Here is a 17,176-nt window from a genome sequence, read left to right as displayed (position 1 = left end):
ATACTCCCTTGACAAAGACATCAAAGGATGTTTCGTCTTTCTGCCAACTTTTTTTCTCACGAAAACGTAGAGGCCACGCCTTCTTCAGTGCTTGTACACTGGTACCATCGATAAGTCTGACAACACCCTTCTTTCAGCAGATGCTCTATGATATCATGGTGGAATTAGGCCATATATGAACAATGAAGCTTTAACATACCCTTTCCCTAAAATTATTGAGCTGTTGCATATATCAGTGTGTGCAATAAGGTATACAGTGTCGAGATAGTTTGCTGGGCCTTACCACCTTGGTGAGAGCTTGCTGGGACCTGAGGTGTACATATGCCTTGAGCGGCCAGCAAACTTGTGCTTGCTAAGGCAGCACATATACTAAAATTGGATCTATACAGAGAAGATTAGCATGGCCACAGCGAAAGGATGACACGCAAATCCGTGAAGCGCTCCATATTTATGCAGCTGTGATCAAGGCCTGCTTCACAGGTCTAAAAGCATCCCCTCCTGCCACTCTTTATTTTCGTTTGTGTTCTCTTCCAAATCAGGAAAATTCTGTCAAGTTCTTCACTGCCTCAAGATCTCCATAGGATCAACTCCTCCTGCTGCATATCGTGTCCAGTTACATCGAGTTTATACTCCCTTGACAAAGACATCAAATGATGTTTCGTCTTTCTGCCCACTTTTTTTCTCACGAAAATGTAGAGGCCACGCCTTCTTCAGTGCTTGTACACTGGTACCATCGATAAGTCTGACAACACCCTTCTTTCAGCAGATGCTCTATGATATCATGGTGGAATTAGGCCATATGTGAACAATGAAGCTTTAACATACCCTTTCCCTAAAATTATTGAGCTGTTGCATATATCAGTGTGTGCAATAAGGTATACAGTGTCGAGATAGTTTGCTGGGCCTTACCACCTTGGTGAGAGCTTGCTGGGACCTGAGGTGTACATATGCCTTGAGCGGCCAGCAAAGTTGTGCTTGCTAAGGCAGCACATATACTAAAATTGGATCTATACAGAGAAGATTAGCATGGCCTCAGCGAAAGGATGACACGCAAATCCGTGAAGCGCTCCATATTTATGCAGCTGTGATCAAGGCCTGCTTCACAGGTCTAAAAGCATCCCCTCCTGCCACTCTTTATTTTCGTTTGTGTTCTCTTCCAAATCAGGAAAATTCTGTCAAGTTCTTCACTGCCTCAAGATCTCCATAGGATCAACTCCTCCTGCTGCATATCGTGTCCAGTTACATCGAGTTTATACTCCCTTGACAAAGACATCAAATGATGTTTCGTCTTTCTGCCCACTTTTTTTCTCACGAAAATGTAGAGGCCACGCCTTCTTCAGTGCTTGTACACTGGTACCATCGATAAGTCTGACAACACCCTTCTTTCAGCAGATGCTCTATGATATCATGGTGGAATTAGGCCATATGTGAACAATGAAGCTTTAACATACCCTTTCCCTAAAATTATTGAGCTGTTGCATATATCAGTGTGTGCAATAAGGTATACAGTGTCGAGATAGTTTGCTGGGCCTTACCACCTTGGTGAGAGCTTGCTGGGACCTGAGGTGTACATATGCCTTGAGCGGCCAGCAAACTTGTGCTTGCTAAGGCAGCACATATACTAAAATTGGATCTATACAGAGAAGATTAGCATGGCCTCAGCGAAAGGATGACACGCAAATCCGTGAAGCGCTCCATATTTATGCAGCTGTGATCAAGGCCTGCTTCACAGGTCTAAAAGCATCCCCTCCTGCCACTCTTTATTTTCGTTTGCGTTCTCTTCCAAATCAGGAAAATTCTGTCAAGTTCTTCACTGCCTCAAGATCTCCATAGGATCAACTCCTCCTGCTGCATATTGTGTCCAGTTACATCGAGTTTATACTCCCTTGACAAAGACATCAAATGATGTTTCGTCTTTCTGCCCACTTTTTTTCTCACGAAAATGTAGAGGCCACGCCTTCTTCAGTGCTTGTACACTGGTACCATCGATAAGTCTGACAACACCCTTCTTTCAGCAGATGCTCTATGATATCAAGGTGGAATTAGGCCATATGTGAACAATGAAGCTTTAACATACCCTTTCCCTAAAATGATTGAGCTGTTGCATATATCAGTGTGTGCAATAAGGTATACAGTGTCGAGATAGTTTGCTGGGCCTTACCACCTTGGTGAGAGCTTGCTGGGACCTGAGGTGTACATATGCCTTGAGCGGCCAGCAAACTTGTGCTTGCTAAGGCAGCACATATACTAAAATTGGATCTATACAGAGAAGATTAGAATGGCCACAGCGAAAGGATGACACGCAAATCCGTGAAACGCTCCATATTTATGCAGCTGTGATCAAGGCCTGCTTCACAGGTCTAAAAGCATCCCCTCCTGCCACTCTTTATTTTCGTTTGTGTTCTCTTCCAAATCAGGAAAATTCTGTCAAGTTCTTCACTGCCTCAAGATCTCCATAGGATCAACTCCTCCTGCTGCATATCGTGTCCAGTTACATCGAGTTTATACTCCCTTGACAAAGACATCAAATGATGTTTCGTCTTTCTGCCCACTTTTTTTCTCACGAAAATGTAGAGGCCACGCCTTCTTCAGTGCTTGTACACTGGTACCATCGATAAGTCTGACAACACCCTTCTTTCAGCAGATGCTCTATGATATCATGGTGGAATTAGGCCATATGTGAACAATGAAGCTTTAACATACCCTTTCCCTAAAATGATTGAGCTGTTGCATATATCAGTGTGTGCAATAAGGTATACAGTGTCGAGATAGTTTGCTGGGCCTTACCACCTTGGTGAGAGCTTGCTGGGACCTGAGGTGTACATATGCCTTGAGCGGCCAGCAAAGTTGTGCTTGCTAAGGCAGCACATATACCAAAATTGGATCGATACAGAGAAGATTAGCATGGCCCCTGCGAAAGGATGACACGCAAATCCGTGAAGCGCTCCATATTTATGCAGCTGTGATCAAGGCCTGCTTCACAGGTCTAAAAGCATCCCCTCCTGCAACTCTTTATTTTCGTTTGTGTTCTCTTCCAAATCAGGAAAATTCTGTCAAGTCCTTCACTGCCTCAAGATCTCCATAGGATCAACTCCTCCTGCTGCATATCGTGTCCAGTTACATCGAGTTTATACTCCCTTGACAATGACATCAAAGGATGTTTCGTCTTTCTGCCAACTTTTTTTCTCACGAAAACGTAGAGGCCACGCCTTCTTCAGTGCTTGTACACTGGTACCATCGATAAGTCTGACAACACCCTTCTTTCAGCAGATGCTCTATGATATCATGTTGGAATTAGGCCATATGTGAACAATGAAGCTTTAACATACCCTTTCCCTAAAATTATTGAGCTGTTGCATATATCAGTGTGTGCAATAAGGTATATAGTGGCGAGATAGTTTGCTGGGCCTTACCACCTTGGTGAGAGCTTATTGGGACCTGAGGGGTATATATGCCTTGAGCGGCCAGCAAACTTGTGCTTGCTAAGGCAGCACATATACTAAAATTGGATCGATACAGAGAAGATTAGCATGGCCCCTGCGAAAGGATGACACGCAAATCCGTGAAGCGCTCCATATTTATGCAGCTGTGATCAAGGCCTGCTTCACAGGTCTAAAAGCATCCCCTCCTGCCACTCTTTATTTTCGTTTGTGTTCTCTTCCAAATCAGGAAAATTCTGTCAAGTCCTTCACTGCCTCAAGATCTCCATAGGATCAACTCCTCCTGCTGCAGATTGTGTCCAGTTACATCGAGTTTATACTCCCTTGACAAAGACATCAAAGGATGTTTCGTCTTTCTGCCAACTTGTTTCTCACGAAAACGTAGAGGCCACGCCTTCTTCAGTGCTTCTACACTGTTACCATCGATAAGTCTGGCAACACCCTTCTTTCAGCAGATGCTCTAAGATATCATGGTGGAATTAGGCCATATGTCAACAAGGAAGCTTTAACATACCCTTTCCCTAAAATTATTGAGCTGTTGCATATATCAGTGTGTGCAATAAGGTATACAGTGTCGAGATAGTTTGCTGGGCCTTACCACCTTGGTGAGAGCTTGCTGTGACCTGAGGTGTACATATGCCTTGAGCGGCCAGCAAAGTTGTGCTTGCTAAGGCAGCACATATACTAAAATTGGATCGATACAGAGAAGATTAGCATGGCCCCTCCGAAAGGATGACACGCAAATCCGTGAAGCGCTCCATATTTATGCAGCTGTGATCAAGGCCTGCTTCACAGGTCTAAAAGCATCCCCTCCTGCCACTCTTTATTTTCGTTTGTGTTCTCTTCCAAATCAGGAAAATTCTGTCAAGTTCTTCACTGCCTCAAGATCTCCATAGGATCAACTCCTCCTGCTGCATATCGTGTCCAGTTACATCGAGTTTATACTCCCTTGACAAAGACATCAAATGATGTTTCGTCTTTCTGCCCACTTTTTTTCTCACGAAAATGTAGAGGCCACGCCTTCTTCAGTGCTTGTACACTGGTACCATCGATAAGTCTGACAACACCCTTCTTTCAGCAGATGCTCTATGATATCATGGTGGAATTAGGCCATATGTGAACAATGAAGCTTTAACATACCCTTTCCCTAAAATGATTGAGCTGTTGCATATATCAGTGTGTGCAATAAGGTATACAGTGTCGAGATAGTTTGCTGGGCCTTACCACCTTGGTGAGAGCTTGCTGGGACCTGAGGTGTACATATGCCTTGAGCGCCCAGCAAAGTTGTGCTTGCTAAGGCAGCACATATACTAAAATTGGATCGATACAGAGAAGATTAGCATGGCCCCTGCGAAAGGATGACACGCAAATCCGTGAAGCGCTCCATATTTATGCAGCTGTGATCAAGGCCTGCTTCACAGGTCTAAAAGCATCCCCTCCTGCCACTCTTTATTTTCGTTTGTGTTCTCTTCCAAATCAGGAAAATTCTGTCAAGTCCTTCACTGCCTCAAGATCTCCATAGGATCAAATCCTCCTGCTGCATATCGTGTCCAGTTACATCGAGTTTATACTCCCTTGACAAAGACATCAAAGGATGTTTCGTCTTTCTGCCAACTTTTTTTCTCACGAAAACGTAGAGGCCACGCCTTCTTCAGTGCTTGTACACTGGTACCATCGATAAGTCTGACAACACCCTTCTTTCAGCAGATGCTCTATGATATCATGGTGGAATTAGGCCATATATGAACAATGAAGCTTTAACATACCCTTTCCCTAAAATTATTGAGCTGTTGCATATATCAGTGTGTGCAATAAGGTATACAGTGTCGAGATAGTTTGCTGGGCCTTACCACCTTGGTGAGAGCTTGCTGGGACCTGAGGTGTACATATGCCTTGAGCGGCCAGCAAACTTGTGCTTGCTAAGGCAGCACATATACTAAAATTGGATCTATACAGAGAAGATTAGCATGGCCCCTGCGAAAGGATGACACGCAAATCCGTGAAGCGCTCCATATTTATGCAGCTGTGATCAAGGCCTGCTTCACAGGTCTAAAAGCATCCCCTCCTGCCACTCTTTATTTTCGTTTGTGTTCTCTTCCAAATCAGGAAAATTCTGTCAAGTCCTTCACTGCCTCAAGATCTCCATAGGATCAACTCCTCCTGCTGCATATCGTGTCCAGTTACATCGAGTTTATACTCCCTTGACAAAGACATCAAAGGATGTTTCGTCTTTCTGCCAACTTTTTTTCTCACGAAAACGTAGAGGCCACGCCTTCTTCAGTGCTTGTACACTGGTACCATCGATAAGTCTGACAACACCCTTCTTTCAGCAGATGCTCTATGATATCATGGTGGAATTAGGCCATATATGAACAATGAAGCTTTAACATACCCTTTCCCTAAAATTATTGAGCTGTTGCATATATCAGTGTGTGCAATAAGGTATACAGTGTCGAGATAGTTTGCTGGGCCTTACCACCTTGGTGAGAGCTTGCTGGGACCTGAGGTGTACATATGCCTTGAGCGGCCAGCAAACTTGTGCTTGCTAAGGCAGCACGTATACTAAAATTGGATCTATACAGAGAAGATTAGAATGGCCACAGCGAAAGGATGACACGCAAATCCGTGAAGCGCTCCATATTTATGCAGCTGTGATCAAGGCCTGCTTCACAGGTCTAAAAGCATCCCCTCCTGCCACTCTTTATTTTCGTTTGTGTTCTCTTCCAAATCAGGAAAATTCTGTCAAGTTCTTCACTGCCTCAAGATCTCCATAGGATCAACTCCTCCTGCTGCATATCGTGTCCAGTTACATCGAGTTTATACTCCCTTGACAAAGACATCAAATGATGTTTCGTCTTTCTGCCCACTTTTTTTCTCACGAAAATGTAGAGGCCACGCCTTCTTCAGTGCTTGTACACTGGTACCATCGATAAGTCTGACAACACCCTTCTTTCAGCAGATGCTCTATGATATCATGGTGGAATTAGGCCATATGTGAACAATGAAGCTTTAACATACCCTATCCCTAAAATGATTGAGCTGTTGCATATATCAGTGTGTGCAATAAGGTATACAGTGTCGAGATAGTTTGCTGGGCCTTACCACCTTGTTGAGAGCTTGCTGGGACCTGAGGTGTACATATGCCTTGAGCGGCCAGCAAAGTTGTACTTGCTAAGGCAGCACATATACTAAAATTGGATCGATACAGAGAAGATTAGCATGGCCCCTGCGAAAGGATGACACGCAAATCCGTGAAGCGCTCCATATTTATGCAGCTGTGATCAAGGCCTGCTTCACAGGTCTAAAAGCATCCCCTCCTGCCACTCTTTATTTTCGTTTGTGTTCTCTTCCAAATCAGGAAAATTCTGTCAAGTCCTTCACTGCCTCAAGATCTCCATAGGATCAACTCCTCCTGCTGCATATCGTGTCCAGTTACATCGAGTTTATACTCCCTTGACAAAGACATCAAAGGATGTTTCGTCTTTCTGCCAACTTTTTTTCTCACGAAAACGTAGAGGCCACGCCTTCTTCAGTGCTTGTACACTGGTACCATCGATAAGTCTGACAACACCCTTCTTTCAGCAGATGCTCTATGATATCATGTTGGAATTAGGCCATATGTGAACAATGAAGCTTTAACATACCCTTTCCCTAAAATTATTGAGCTGTTGCATATATCAGTGTGTGCAATAAGGTATATAGTGGCGAGATAGTTTGCTGGGCCTTACCACCTTGGTGAGAGCTTATTGGGACCTGAGGGGTATATATGCCTTGAGCGGCCAGTGAACTTGTGCTTGCTAAGGCAGCACATATACTAAAATTGGATCGATACAGAGAAGATTAGCATGGCCCCTGCGAAAGGATGACACGCAAATCCGTGAAGCGCTCCATATTTATGCAGCTGTGATCAAGGCCTGCTTCACAGGTCTAAAAGCATCCCCTCCTGCCACTCTTTATTTTCGTTTGTGTTCTCTTCCAAATCAGGAAAATTCTGTCAAGTTCTTCACTGCCTCAAGATCTCCATAGGATCAACTCCTCCTGCTGCATATCGTGTCCAGTTACATCGAGTTTATACTCCCTTGACAAAGACATCAAATGATGTTTCGTCTTTCTGCCCACTTTTTTTCTCACGAAAACGTAGAGGCCACGCCTTCTTCAGTGCTTGTACACTGGTACCATCGATAAGTCTGACAACACCCTTCTTTCAGCAGATGCTCTATGATATCATGGTGGAATTAGGCCATATGTGAACAATGAAGCTTTAACATACCCTTTCCCTAAAATGATTGAGCTGTTGCATATATCAGTGTGTGCAATAAGGTATACAGTGGCGAGATAGTTTGCTGGGCCTTACCACCTTGGTGAGAGCTTGCTGGGACCTGAGGTGTACATATGCCTTGAGCGGCCAGCAAAGTTGTGCTTGCTAAGGCAGCACATATACTAAAATTGGATCGATACAGAGAAGATTAGCATGGCCCCTGCGAAAGGATGACACGCAAATCCGTGAAGCGCTCCATATTTATGCAGCTGTGATCAAGGCCTGCTTCACAGGTCTAAAAGCATCCCCTCCTGCCACTCTTTATTTTCGTTTGTGTTCTCTTCCAAATCAGGAAAATTCTGTCAAGTTCTTCACTGCCTCAAGATCTCCATAGGATCAACTCCTCTTGCTGCATATCGTGTCCAGTTACATCGAGTTTATACTCCCTTGACAAAGACATCAAAGGATGTTTCGTCTTTCTGCCCACTTTTTTTCTCACGAAAACGTAGAGGCCACGCCTTCTTCAGTGCTTGTACACTGGTACCATCGATAAGTCTGACAACACCCTTCTTTCAGCAGATGATCTATGATATCATGTTGGAATTAGGCCATATGTGAACAATGAAGCTTTAACATACCCTTTCCCTAAAATGATTGAGCTGTTGCATATATCAGTGTGTGCAATAAGGTATACAGTGTCGAGATAGTTTGCTGGGCCTTACCACCTTGGTGAGAGCTTGCTGGGACCTGAGGTGTACATATGCCTTGAGCGGCCAGCAAAGTTGTGCTTGCTAAGGCAGCACATATACTAAAATTGGATCGATACAGAGAAGATTAGCATGGCCCCTGCGAAAGGATGACACGCAAATCCGTGAAGCGCTCCATATTTATGCAGCTGTGATCAAGGCCTGCTTCACAGGTCTAAAAGCATCCCCTCCTGCCACTCTTTATTTTCGTTTGTGTTCTCTTCCAAATCAGGAAAATTCTGTCAAGTCCTTCACTGCCTCAAGATCTCCATAGGATCAACTCCTCCTGCTGCATATCGTGTCCAGTTACATCGAGTTTATACTCCCTTGACAAAGACATCAAAGGATGTTTCGTCTTTCTGCCAACTTTTTTTCTCACGAAAACGTAGAGGCCACGCCTTCTTCAGTGCTTGTACACTGGTACCATCGATAAGTCTGACAACACCCTTCTTTCAGCAGATGCTCTATGATATCATGTTGGAATTAGGCCATATGTGAACAATGAAGCTTTAACATACCCTTTCCCTAAAATTATTGAGCTGTTGCATATATCAGTGTGTGCAATAAGGTATATAGTGGCGAGATAGTTTGCTGGGCCTTACCACCTTGGTGAGAGCTTATTGGGACCTGAGGGGTATATATGCCTTGAGCGGCCAGCAAACTTGTGCTTGCTAAGGCAGCACATATACTAAAATTGGATCGATACAGAGAAGATTAGCATGGCCCCTGCGAAAGGATGACACGCAAATCCGTGAAGCGCTCCATATTTATGCAGCTGTGATCAAGGCCTGCTTCACAGGTCTAAAAGCATCCCCTCCTGCCACTCTTTATTTTCGTTTGTGTTCTCTTCCAAATCAGGAAAATTCTGTCAAGTTCTTCACTGCCTCAAGATCTCCATAGGATCAACTCCTCCTGCTGCATATCGTGTCCAGTTACATCGAGTTTATACTCCCTTGACAAAGACATCAAATGATGTTTCGTCTTTCTGCCCACTTTTTTTCTCACGAAAACGTAGAGGCCACGCCTTCTTCAGTGCTTGTACACTGGTACCATCGATAAGTCTGACAACACCCTTCTTTCAGCAGATGCTCTATGATATCATGGTGGAATTAGGCCATATGTGAACAATGAAGCTTTAACATACCCTTTCCCTAAAATGATTGAGCTGTTGCATATATCAGTGTGTGCAATAAGGTATACAGTGGCGAGATAGTTTGCTGGGCCTTACCACCTTGGTGAGAGCTTGCTGGGACCTGAGGTGTACATATGCCTTGAGCGGCCAGCAAAGTTGTGCTTGCTAAGGCAGCACATATACTAAAATTGGATCGATACAGAGAAGATTAGCATGGCCCCTGCGAAAGGATGACACGCAAATCCGTGAAGCGCTCCATATTTATGCAGCTGTGATCAAGGCCTGCTTCACAGGTCTAAAAGCATCCCCTCCTGCCACTCTTTATTTTCGTTTGTGTTCTCTTCCAAATCAGGAAAATTCTGTCAAGTTCTTCACTGCCTCAAGATCTCCATAGGATCAACTCCTCCTGCTGCATATCGTGTCCAGTTACATCGAGTTTATACTCCCTTGACAAAGACATCAAAGGATGTTTCGTCTTTCTGCCCACTTTTTTTCTCACGAAAACGTAGAGGCCACGCCTTCTTCAGTGCTTGTACACTGGTACCATCGATAAGTCTGACAACACCCTTCTTTCAGCAGATGATCTATGATATCATGTTGGAATTAGGCCATATGTGAACAATGAAGCTTTAACATACCCTTTCCCTAAAATGATTGAACTGTTGCATATATCAGTGTGTGTAATAAGGTATACAGTGTCGAGATAGTTTGCTGGGCCTTACCACCTTGGTGAGAGCTTGCTGGGACTTGAGGTGTACATATGCCTTGAGCGGCCAGCAACGTTGTGCTTGCTAAGGCAGCACATATACTAAAATTGGATCGATACAGAGAAGATTAGCATGGCCCCTGCGAAAGGATGACACGCAAATCCGTGAAGCGCTCCATATTTATGCAGCTGTGATCAAGGCCTGCTTCACAGGTCTAAAAGCATCCCCTCCTGCCACTCTTTATTTTCGTTTGTGTTCTCTTCCAAATCAGGAAAATTCTGTCAAGTCCTTCACTGCCTCAAGATCTCCATAGGATCAACTCCTCCTGCTGCATATCGTGTCCAGTTACATCGAGTTTATACTCCCTTGACAAAGACATCAAAGGATGTTTCGTCTTTCTGCCAACTTTTTTTCTCACGAAAACGTAGAGGCCACGCCTTCTTCAGTGCTTGTACACTGGTACCATCGATAAGTCTGACAACACCCTTCTTTCAGCAGATGCTCTATGATATCATGGTGGAATTAGGCCATATGTGAACAATGAAGCTTTAACATACCCTTTCCCTAAAATTATTGAGCTGTTGCATATATCAGTGTGTGCAATAAGGTATATAGTGGCGAGATAGTTTGCTGGGCCTTACCACCTTGGTGAGAGCTTATTGGGACCTGAGGGGTATATATGCCTTGAGCGGCCAGCAAACTTGTGCTTGCTAAGGCAGCACATATACTAAAATTGGATCGATACAGAGAAGATTAGCATGGCCCCTGCGAAAGGATGACATGCAAATCCGTGAAGCGCTCCATATTTATGCAGTTGTGATCAAGGCCTGCTTCACAGGTCTAAAAGCATCCCCTCCTGCCACTCTTTATTTTCGTTTGTGTTCTCTTCCAAATCAGGAAAATTCTGTCAAGTCCTTCACTGCCTCAAGATCTCCATAGGATCAACTCCTCCTGCTGCAGATTGTGTCCAGTTACATCGAGTTTATACTCCCTTGACAAAGACATCAAAGGATGTTTCGTCTTTCTGCCAACTTGTTTCTCACGAAAACGTAGAGGCCACGCCTTCTTCAGTGCTTGTACACTGTTACCATCGATAAGTCTGGCAACACCCTTCTTTCAGCAGATGCTCTAAGATATCATGGTGGAATTAGGCCATATGTCAACAAGGAAGCTTTAACATACCCTTTCCCTAAAATTATTGAGCTGTTGAATATATCAGTGTGTGCAATAAGGTATACAGTGTCGAGATAGTTTGCTGGGCCTTACCACCTTGGTGAGAGCTTGCTGGGACCTGAGGTGTACATATGCCTTGAGCGGCCAGCAAAGTTGTGCTTGCTAAGGCAGCACATATACTAAAATTGGATCGATACAGAGAAGATTAGCATGGCCCCTCCGAAAGGATGACACGCAAATCCGTGAAGCGCTCCATATTTATGCAGCTGTGATCAAGGCCTGCTTCACAGGTCTAAAAGCATCCCCTCCTGCCACTCTTTATTTTCGTTTGTGTTCTCTTCCAAATCAGGAAAATTCTGTCAAGTTCTTCACTGCCTCAAGATCTCCATAGGATCAACTCCTCCTGCTGCATATCGTGTCCAGTTACATCGAGTTTATACTCACTTGACAAAGACATCAAAGGATGTTTCGTCTTTCTGCCAACTTTTTTTCTCACGAAAACGTAGAGGCCACGCCTTCTTCAGTGCTTGTACACTGGTACCATCGATAAGTCTGACAACACCCTTCTTTCAGCAGATGCTCTATGATATCATGGTGGAATTAGGCCATATATGAACAATGAAGCTTTAACATACCCTTTCCCTAAAATTATTGAGCTGTTGCATATATCAGTGTGTGCAATAAGGTATACAGTGTCGAGATAGTTTGCTGGGCCTTACCACCTTGGTGAGAGCTTGCTGGGACCTGAGGTGTACATATGCCTTGAGCGGCCAGCAAACTTGTGCTTGCTAAGGCAGCACATATACTAAAATTGGATCTATACAGAGAAGATTAGCATGGCCACAGCGAAAGGATGACATGCAAATCCGTGAAGCGCTCCATATTTATGCAGCTGTGTTCAAGGCCTGCTTCACAGGTCTAAAAGCATCCCCTCCTGCCACTCTTTATTTTCGTTTGTGTTCTCTTCCAAATCAGGAAAATTCTGTCAAGTTCTTCACTGCCTCAAGATCTCCATAGGATCAACTCCTCCTGCTGCATATCGTGTCCAGTTACATCGAGTTTATACTCCCTTGACAAAGACATCAAATGATGTTTCGTCTTTCTGCCCACTTTTTTTCTCACGAAAATGTAGAGGCCACGCCTTCTTCAGTGCTTGTACACTGGTACCATCGATAAGTCTGACAACACCCTTCTTTCAGCAGATGCTCTATGATATCATGGTGGAATTAGGCCATATGTGAACAATGAAGCTTTAACATACCCTTTCCCTAAAATGATTGAGCTGTTGCATATATCAGTGTGTGCAATAAGGTATACAGTGTCGAGATAGTTTGCTGGGCCTTACCACCTTGGTGAGAGCTTGCTGGGACCTGAGGTGTACATATGCCTTGAGCGCCCAGCAAAGTTGTGCTTGCTAAGGCAGCACATATACTAAAATTGAATCGATACAGAGAAGATTAGCATGGCCCCTGCGAAAGGATGACACGCAAATCCGTGAAGCGCTCCATATTTATGCAGCTGTGATCAAGGCCTGCTTCACAGGTCTAAAAGCATCCCCTCCTGCCACTCTTTATTTTCGTTTGTGTTCTCTTCCAAATCAGGAAAATTCTGTCAAGTCCTTCACTGCCTCAAGATCTCCATAGGATCAAATCCTCCTGCTGCATATCGTGTCCAGTTACATCGAGTTTATACTCCCTTGACAAAGACATCAAAGGATGTTTCGTCTTTCTGCCAACTTTTTTTCTCACGAAAACGTAGAGGCCACGCCTTCTTCAGTGCTTGTACACTGGTACCATCGATAAGTCTGACAACACCCTTCTTTCAGCAGATGCTCTATGATATCATGGTGGAATTAGGCCATATATGAACAATGAAGCTTTAACATACCCTTTCCCTAAAATGATTGAGCTGTTGCATATATCAGTGTGTGCAATAAGGTATACAGTGTCGAGATAGTTTGCTGGGCCTTACCACCTTGGTGAGAGCTTGCTGGGACCTGAGGTGTACATATGCCTTGAGCGGCCAGCAAACTTGTGCTTGCTAAGGCAGCACATATACTAAAATTGGATCTATACAGAGAAGATTAGCATGGCCCCTGCGAAAGGATGACACGCAAATCCGTGAAGCGCTCCATATTTATGCAGCTGTGATCAAGGCCTGCTTCACAGGTCTAAAAGCATCCCCTCCTGCCACTCTTTATTTTCATTTGTGTTCTCTTCCAAATCAGGAAAATTCTGTCAAGTCCTTCACTGCCTCAAGATCTCCATAGGATCAACTCCTCCTGCTGCATATCGTGTCCAGTTACATCGAGTTTATACTCCCTTGACAAAGACATCAAATGATGTTTCGTCTTTCTGCCCACTTTTTTTCTCACGAAAACGTAGAGGCCACGCCTTCTTCAGTGCTTGTACACTGGTACCATCGATAAGTCTGACAACACCCTTCTTTCAGCAGATGCTCTATGATATCATGGTGGAATTAGGCCATATGTGAACAATGAAGCTTTAACATACCCTTTCCCTAAAATGATTGAGCTGTTGCATATATCAGTGTGTGCAATAAGGTATACAGTGGCGAGATAGTTTGCTGGGCCTTACCACCTTGGTGAGAGCTTGCTGGGACCTGAGGTGTACATATGCCTTGAGCGGCCAGCAAAGTTGTGCTTGCTAAGGCAGCACATATACTAAAATTGGATCGATACAGAGAAGATTAGCATGGCCCCTGCGAAAGGATGACACGCAAATCCGTGAAGCGCTCCATATTTATGCAGCTGTGATCAAGGCCTGCTTCACAGGTCTAAAAGCATCCCCTCCTGCCACTCTTTATTTTCGTTTGTGTTCTCTTCCAAATCAGGAAAATTCTGTCAAGTTCTTCACTGCCTCAAGATCTCCATAGGATCAACTCCTCCTGCTGCATATCGTGTCCAGTTACATCGAGTTTATACTCCCTTGACAAAGACATCAAAGGATGTTTCGTCTTTCTGCCCACTTTTTTTCTCACGAAAACGTAGAGGCCACGCCTTCTTCAGTGCTTGTACACTGGTACCATCGATAAGTCTGACAACACCCTTCTTTCAGCAGATGCTCTATGATATCATGGTGGAATTAGGCCATATGTGAACAATGAAGCTTTAACATACCCTTTCCCTAAAATGATTGAGCTGTTGCATATATCAGTGTGTGCAATAAGGTATATAGTGTCGAGATAGTTTGCTGGGCCTTACCACCTTGGTGAGAGCTTGCTGGGACTTGAGGTGTACATATGCCTTGAGCGGCCAGCAACGTTGTGCTTGCTAAGGCAGCACATATACTAAAATTGGATCGATACAGAGAAGATTAGCATGGCCCCTGCGAAAGGATGACACGCAAATCCGTGAAGCGCTCCGTATTTATGCAGCTGTGATCAAGGCCTGCTTCACAGGTCTAAAAGCATCCCCTCCTGCAACTCTTTATTTTCGTTTGTGTTCTCATCCAAATCAGGAAAATTCTGTCAAGTCCTTCACTGCCTCAAGATCTCCATAGGATCAACTCCTCCTGCTGCATATCGTGTCCAGTTACATCGAGTTTATACTCCCTTGACAAAGACATCAAAGGATGATTCGTCTTTCTGCCAACTTTTTTTCTCACGAAAACGTAGAGGCCACGCCTTCTTCAGTGCTTGTACACTGGTACCATCGATAAGTCTGGCAACACCCTTCTTTCAGCAGATGTTCTAAGATATCATGGTGGAATTAGGCCATATGTGAACAATGAAGCTTTAACATACCCTTTCCCTAAAATTATTGAGCTGTTGCATATATCAGTGTGTGCAATAAGGTATACAGTGGCGAGATAGTTTGCTGGGCCTTACCACCTTGGTGAGAGCTTGCTGGGACCTGAGGGCTACATATGCCTTGAGTGGCCAGGAAAGTTGTGCTTGCTAAGGCAGCACATATACTAAAATTGGATCGATACAGAGAAGATTAGCATGGCCCCTGCGAAAGGATGACACGCAAATCCGTGAAGCGCTTCATATTTATGCAGCTGTGATCAAGGCCTGCTTCACAGGTCTAAAAGCATCCCCTCCTGCAACTCTTTATTTTCGTTTGTGTTCTCTTCCAAATCAGGAAAATTCTGTCAAGTCCTTCACTGCCTCAAGATCTCCATAGGATCAACTCCTCCTGCTGCAGATTGTGTCCAGTTACATCGAGTTTATACTCCCTTGACAAAGACATCAAAGGATGTTTTGTCTTTCTGCCAACTTGTTTCTCACGAAAACGTAGAGGCCACGCCTTCTTCAGTGCTTGTACACTGTTACCATCGATAAGTCTGGCAACACCCTTCTTTCAGCAGATGCTCTAAGATATCATGGTGGAATTAGGCCATATGTCAACAAGGAAGCTTTAACATACCCTTTCCCTAAAATTATTGAGCTATTGCATATATCAGTGTGTGCAATAAGGTATACAGTGGCGAGATAGTTTGCTGGGCCTTACCACCTTGGTGAGAGCTTGCTGGGACCTGAGGGCTACATATGCCTTGAGTGGCCAGCAAAGTTGTGCTTGCTAAGGCAGCACATATACTAAAATTGGATCGATACAGAGAAGATTAGCATGGCCCCTGCGAAAGGATGACACGCAAATCCGTGAAGCGCTCCATATTTATGCAGCTGTGATCAAGGCCTGCTTCACAGGTCTAAAAGCATCCCCTCCTGCAACTCTTTATTTTCGTTTGTGTTCTCTTCCAAATCAGGAAAATTCTGTCAAGTCCTTCACTGCCTCAAGATCTCCATAGGATCAACTCCTCCTGCTGCAGATTGTGTCCAGTTACATCGAGTTTATACTCCCTTGACAAAGACACCAAAGGATGTTTCGTCTTTCTGCCAACTTTTTTCTCACGAAAACGTAGAGGCCACGCCTTCTTCAGTGCTTGTACACTGGTACCATCGATAAGTCTGACAACACCCTTCTTTCAGCAGATGCTCTATGATATCATGGTGGAATTAGGCCATATGTGAACAATGAATTTTAACATACCCTTTCCCTAAAATGATTGAGCTGTTGCATATATCAGTGTGTACAATAAGGTATACAGTGTCGAGATAGTTTGCTGGGCCTTACCACCTTGGTGAGAGCTTGCTGGGACCTGAGGTGTACATATGCCTTGAGCGGCCAGCAAACTTGTGCTTGCTAAGGCAGCACATATACTAAAATTGGATCGATACAGAGAAGATTAGCATGGCCCCTGCGAAAGGATGACACGCAAATCCGTGAAGCGCTCCATATTTATGCAGCTGTGATCAAGGCCTGCTTCACAGGTCTAAAAGCATCCCCTCCTGCCACTCTTTATTTTCGTTTGTGTTCTCTTCCAAATCAGGAAAATTCTGTCAAGTCCTTCACTGCCTCAAGATCTCCATAGGATCAACTCCTCCTGCTGCATATCGTGTCCAGTTACATCGAGTTTATACTCCCTTGACAAAGACATCAAAGGATGTTTCGTCTTTCTGCCAACTTTTTTTCTCACGAAAACGCAGAGGCCACGCCTTCTTCAGTGCTTGTACACTGGTACCATCGATAAGTCTGACAACACCCTTCTTTCAGCAGATGCTCTATGATATCATGGTGGAATTAGGCCATATGTGAACAATGAAGCTTTAACATACCCTTTCCCTAAAATTATTGAGCTGTTGCATATATCAGTGTGTGCAATAAGGTATACAGTGGCGAGATAGTTTGCTGGGCC

At 44.2% G+C, this 17,176-nt stretch overlaps 27 non-coding genes across 27 annotated transcripts; all 27 read left to right on the top strand.

The window, feature by feature from the left end:
- Nucleotides 1-345: 345 nt before the first annotated feature.
- Nucleotides 346-452, top strand: LOC137085448 (U6 spliceosomal RNA). The gene has a single exon (XR_010907037.1). It is a non-coding gene; the product is annotated as a U6 spliceosomal RNA (small nuclear RNA).
- Nucleotides 453-971: 519 nt separating this feature from the next.
- On the top strand, nucleotides 972-1,078 carry LOC137085436 (U6 spliceosomal RNA). Its single transcript, XR_010907026.1, has one exon. It is a non-coding gene; the product is annotated as a U6 spliceosomal RNA (small nuclear RNA).
- A 519-nt stretch (nucleotides 1,079-1,597) lies between these two features.
- On the top strand, nucleotides 1,598-1,704 carry LOC137085435 (U6 spliceosomal RNA). Its single transcript, XR_010907025.1, has one exon. It is a non-coding gene; the product is annotated as a U6 spliceosomal RNA (small nuclear RNA).
- A 519-nt stretch (nucleotides 1,705-2,223) lies between these two features.
- On the top strand, nucleotides 2,224-2,330 carry LOC137085488 (U6 spliceosomal RNA). The gene has a single exon (XR_010907076.1). It is a non-coding gene; the product is annotated as a U6 spliceosomal RNA (small nuclear RNA).
- Nucleotides 2,331-2,849: 519 nt separating this feature from the next.
- On the top strand, nucleotides 2,850-2,956 carry LOC137085904 (U6 spliceosomal RNA). Its single transcript, XR_010907456.1, has one exon. It is a non-coding gene; the product is annotated as a U6 spliceosomal RNA (small nuclear RNA).
- A 519-nt stretch (nucleotides 2,957-3,475) lies between these two features.
- LOC137085652 (U6 spliceosomal RNA) lies at nucleotides 3,476-3,582 on the top strand. The gene has a single exon (XR_010907216.1). It is a non-coding gene; the product is annotated as a U6 spliceosomal RNA (small nuclear RNA).
- Nucleotides 3,583-4,100: 518 nt separating this feature from the next.
- On the top strand, nucleotides 4,101-4,207 carry LOC137085399 (U6 spliceosomal RNA). The gene has a single exon (XR_010906992.1). It is a non-coding gene; the product is annotated as a U6 spliceosomal RNA (small nuclear RNA).
- Nucleotides 4,208-4,726: 519 nt separating this feature from the next.
- On the top strand, nucleotides 4,727-4,833 carry LOC137085651 (U6 spliceosomal RNA). Its single transcript, XR_010907215.1, has one exon. It is a non-coding gene; the product is annotated as a U6 spliceosomal RNA (small nuclear RNA).
- Nucleotides 4,834-5,352: 519 nt separating this feature from the next.
- LOC137085850 (U6 spliceosomal RNA) lies at nucleotides 5,353-5,459 on the top strand. Its single transcript, XR_010907404.1, has one exon. It is a non-coding gene; the product is annotated as a U6 spliceosomal RNA (small nuclear RNA).
- Nucleotides 5,460-5,978: 519 nt separating this feature from the next.
- Nucleotides 5,979-6,085, top strand: LOC137085504 (U6 spliceosomal RNA). The gene has a single exon (XR_010907091.1). It is a non-coding gene; the product is annotated as a U6 spliceosomal RNA (small nuclear RNA).
- Nucleotides 6,086-6,604: 519 nt separating this feature from the next.
- LOC137085922 (U6 spliceosomal RNA) lies at nucleotides 6,605-6,711 on the top strand. The gene has a single exon (XR_010907472.1). It is a non-coding gene; the product is annotated as a U6 spliceosomal RNA (small nuclear RNA).
- Nucleotides 6,712-7,230: 519 nt separating this feature from the next.
- Nucleotides 7,231-7,337, top strand: LOC137085650 (U6 spliceosomal RNA). Its single transcript, XR_010907214.1, has one exon. It is a non-coding gene; the product is annotated as a U6 spliceosomal RNA (small nuclear RNA).
- A 519-nt stretch (nucleotides 7,338-7,856) lies between these two features.
- Nucleotides 7,857-7,963, top strand: LOC137085649 (U6 spliceosomal RNA). Its single transcript, XR_010907213.1, has one exon. It is a non-coding gene; the product is annotated as a U6 spliceosomal RNA (small nuclear RNA).
- Nucleotides 7,964-8,482: 519 nt separating this feature from the next.
- Nucleotides 8,483-8,589, top strand: LOC137085648 (U6 spliceosomal RNA). Its single transcript, XR_010907212.1, has one exon. It is a non-coding gene; the product is annotated as a U6 spliceosomal RNA (small nuclear RNA).
- Nucleotides 8,590-9,108: 519 nt separating this feature from the next.
- On the top strand, nucleotides 9,109-9,215 carry LOC137085647 (U6 spliceosomal RNA). The gene has a single exon (XR_010907210.1). It is a non-coding gene; the product is annotated as a U6 spliceosomal RNA (small nuclear RNA).
- A 519-nt stretch (nucleotides 9,216-9,734) lies between these two features.
- Nucleotides 9,735-9,841, top strand: LOC137085646 (U6 spliceosomal RNA). The gene has a single exon (XR_010907209.1). It is a non-coding gene; the product is annotated as a U6 spliceosomal RNA (small nuclear RNA).
- A 519-nt stretch (nucleotides 9,842-10,360) lies between these two features.
- On the top strand, nucleotides 10,361-10,467 carry LOC137085645 (U6 spliceosomal RNA). Its single transcript, XR_010907208.1, has one exon. It is a non-coding gene; the product is annotated as a U6 spliceosomal RNA (small nuclear RNA).
- Nucleotides 10,468-10,986: 519 nt separating this feature from the next.
- Nucleotides 10,987-11,093, top strand: LOC137085874 (U6 spliceosomal RNA). Its single transcript, XR_010907427.1, has one exon. It is a non-coding gene; the product is annotated as a U6 spliceosomal RNA (small nuclear RNA).
- A 518-nt stretch (nucleotides 11,094-11,611) lies between these two features.
- Nucleotides 11,612-11,718, top strand: LOC137085398 (U6 spliceosomal RNA). The gene has a single exon (XR_010906991.1). It is a non-coding gene; the product is annotated as a U6 spliceosomal RNA (small nuclear RNA).
- Nucleotides 11,719-12,237: 519 nt separating this feature from the next.
- Nucleotides 12,238-12,344, top strand: LOC137085484 (U6 spliceosomal RNA). The gene has a single exon (XR_010907072.1). It is a non-coding gene; the product is annotated as a U6 spliceosomal RNA (small nuclear RNA).
- Nucleotides 12,345-12,863: 519 nt separating this feature from the next.
- On the top strand, nucleotides 12,864-12,970 carry LOC137085822 (U6 spliceosomal RNA). The gene has a single exon (XR_010907377.1). It is a non-coding gene; the product is annotated as a U6 spliceosomal RNA (small nuclear RNA).
- A 519-nt stretch (nucleotides 12,971-13,489) lies between these two features.
- LOC137085849 (U6 spliceosomal RNA) lies at nucleotides 13,490-13,596 on the top strand. The gene has a single exon (XR_010907403.1). It is a non-coding gene; the product is annotated as a U6 spliceosomal RNA (small nuclear RNA).
- A 519-nt stretch (nucleotides 13,597-14,115) lies between these two features.
- On the top strand, nucleotides 14,116-14,222 carry LOC137085644 (U6 spliceosomal RNA). The gene has a single exon (XR_010907207.1). It is a non-coding gene; the product is annotated as a U6 spliceosomal RNA (small nuclear RNA).
- Nucleotides 14,223-14,741: 519 nt separating this feature from the next.
- LOC137085902 (U6 spliceosomal RNA) lies at nucleotides 14,742-14,848 on the top strand. The gene has a single exon (XR_010907454.1). It is a non-coding gene; the product is annotated as a U6 spliceosomal RNA (small nuclear RNA).
- A 519-nt stretch (nucleotides 14,849-15,367) lies between these two features.
- Nucleotides 15,368-15,474, top strand: LOC137085834 (U6 spliceosomal RNA). Its single transcript, XR_010907389.1, has one exon. It is a non-coding gene; the product is annotated as a U6 spliceosomal RNA (small nuclear RNA).
- Nucleotides 15,475-15,992: 518 nt separating this feature from the next.
- Nucleotides 15,993-16,099, top strand: LOC137085642 (U6 spliceosomal RNA). Its single transcript, XR_010907206.1, has one exon. It is a non-coding gene; the product is annotated as a U6 spliceosomal RNA (small nuclear RNA).
- Nucleotides 16,100-16,616: 517 nt separating this feature from the next.
- LOC137085641 (U6 spliceosomal RNA) lies at nucleotides 16,617-16,723 on the top strand. The gene has a single exon (XR_010907205.1). It is a non-coding gene; the product is annotated as a U6 spliceosomal RNA (small nuclear RNA).
- Nucleotides 16,724-17,176: the final 453 nt, after the last annotated feature.

The sequence above is a fragment of the Pseudorasbora parva genome, chromosome 8, assembly GCF_024679245.1.
Source record: "Pseudorasbora parva isolate DD20220531a chromosome 8, ASM2467924v1, whole genome shotgun sequence".
Taxonomy (NCBI): domain Eukaryota; kingdom Metazoa; phylum Chordata; class Actinopteri; order Cypriniformes; family Gobionidae; genus Pseudorasbora; species Pseudorasbora parva.
Note: the sequence above shows the minus strand (reverse complement) of the source record. Positions and strands in the feature narration are given on the sequence as shown.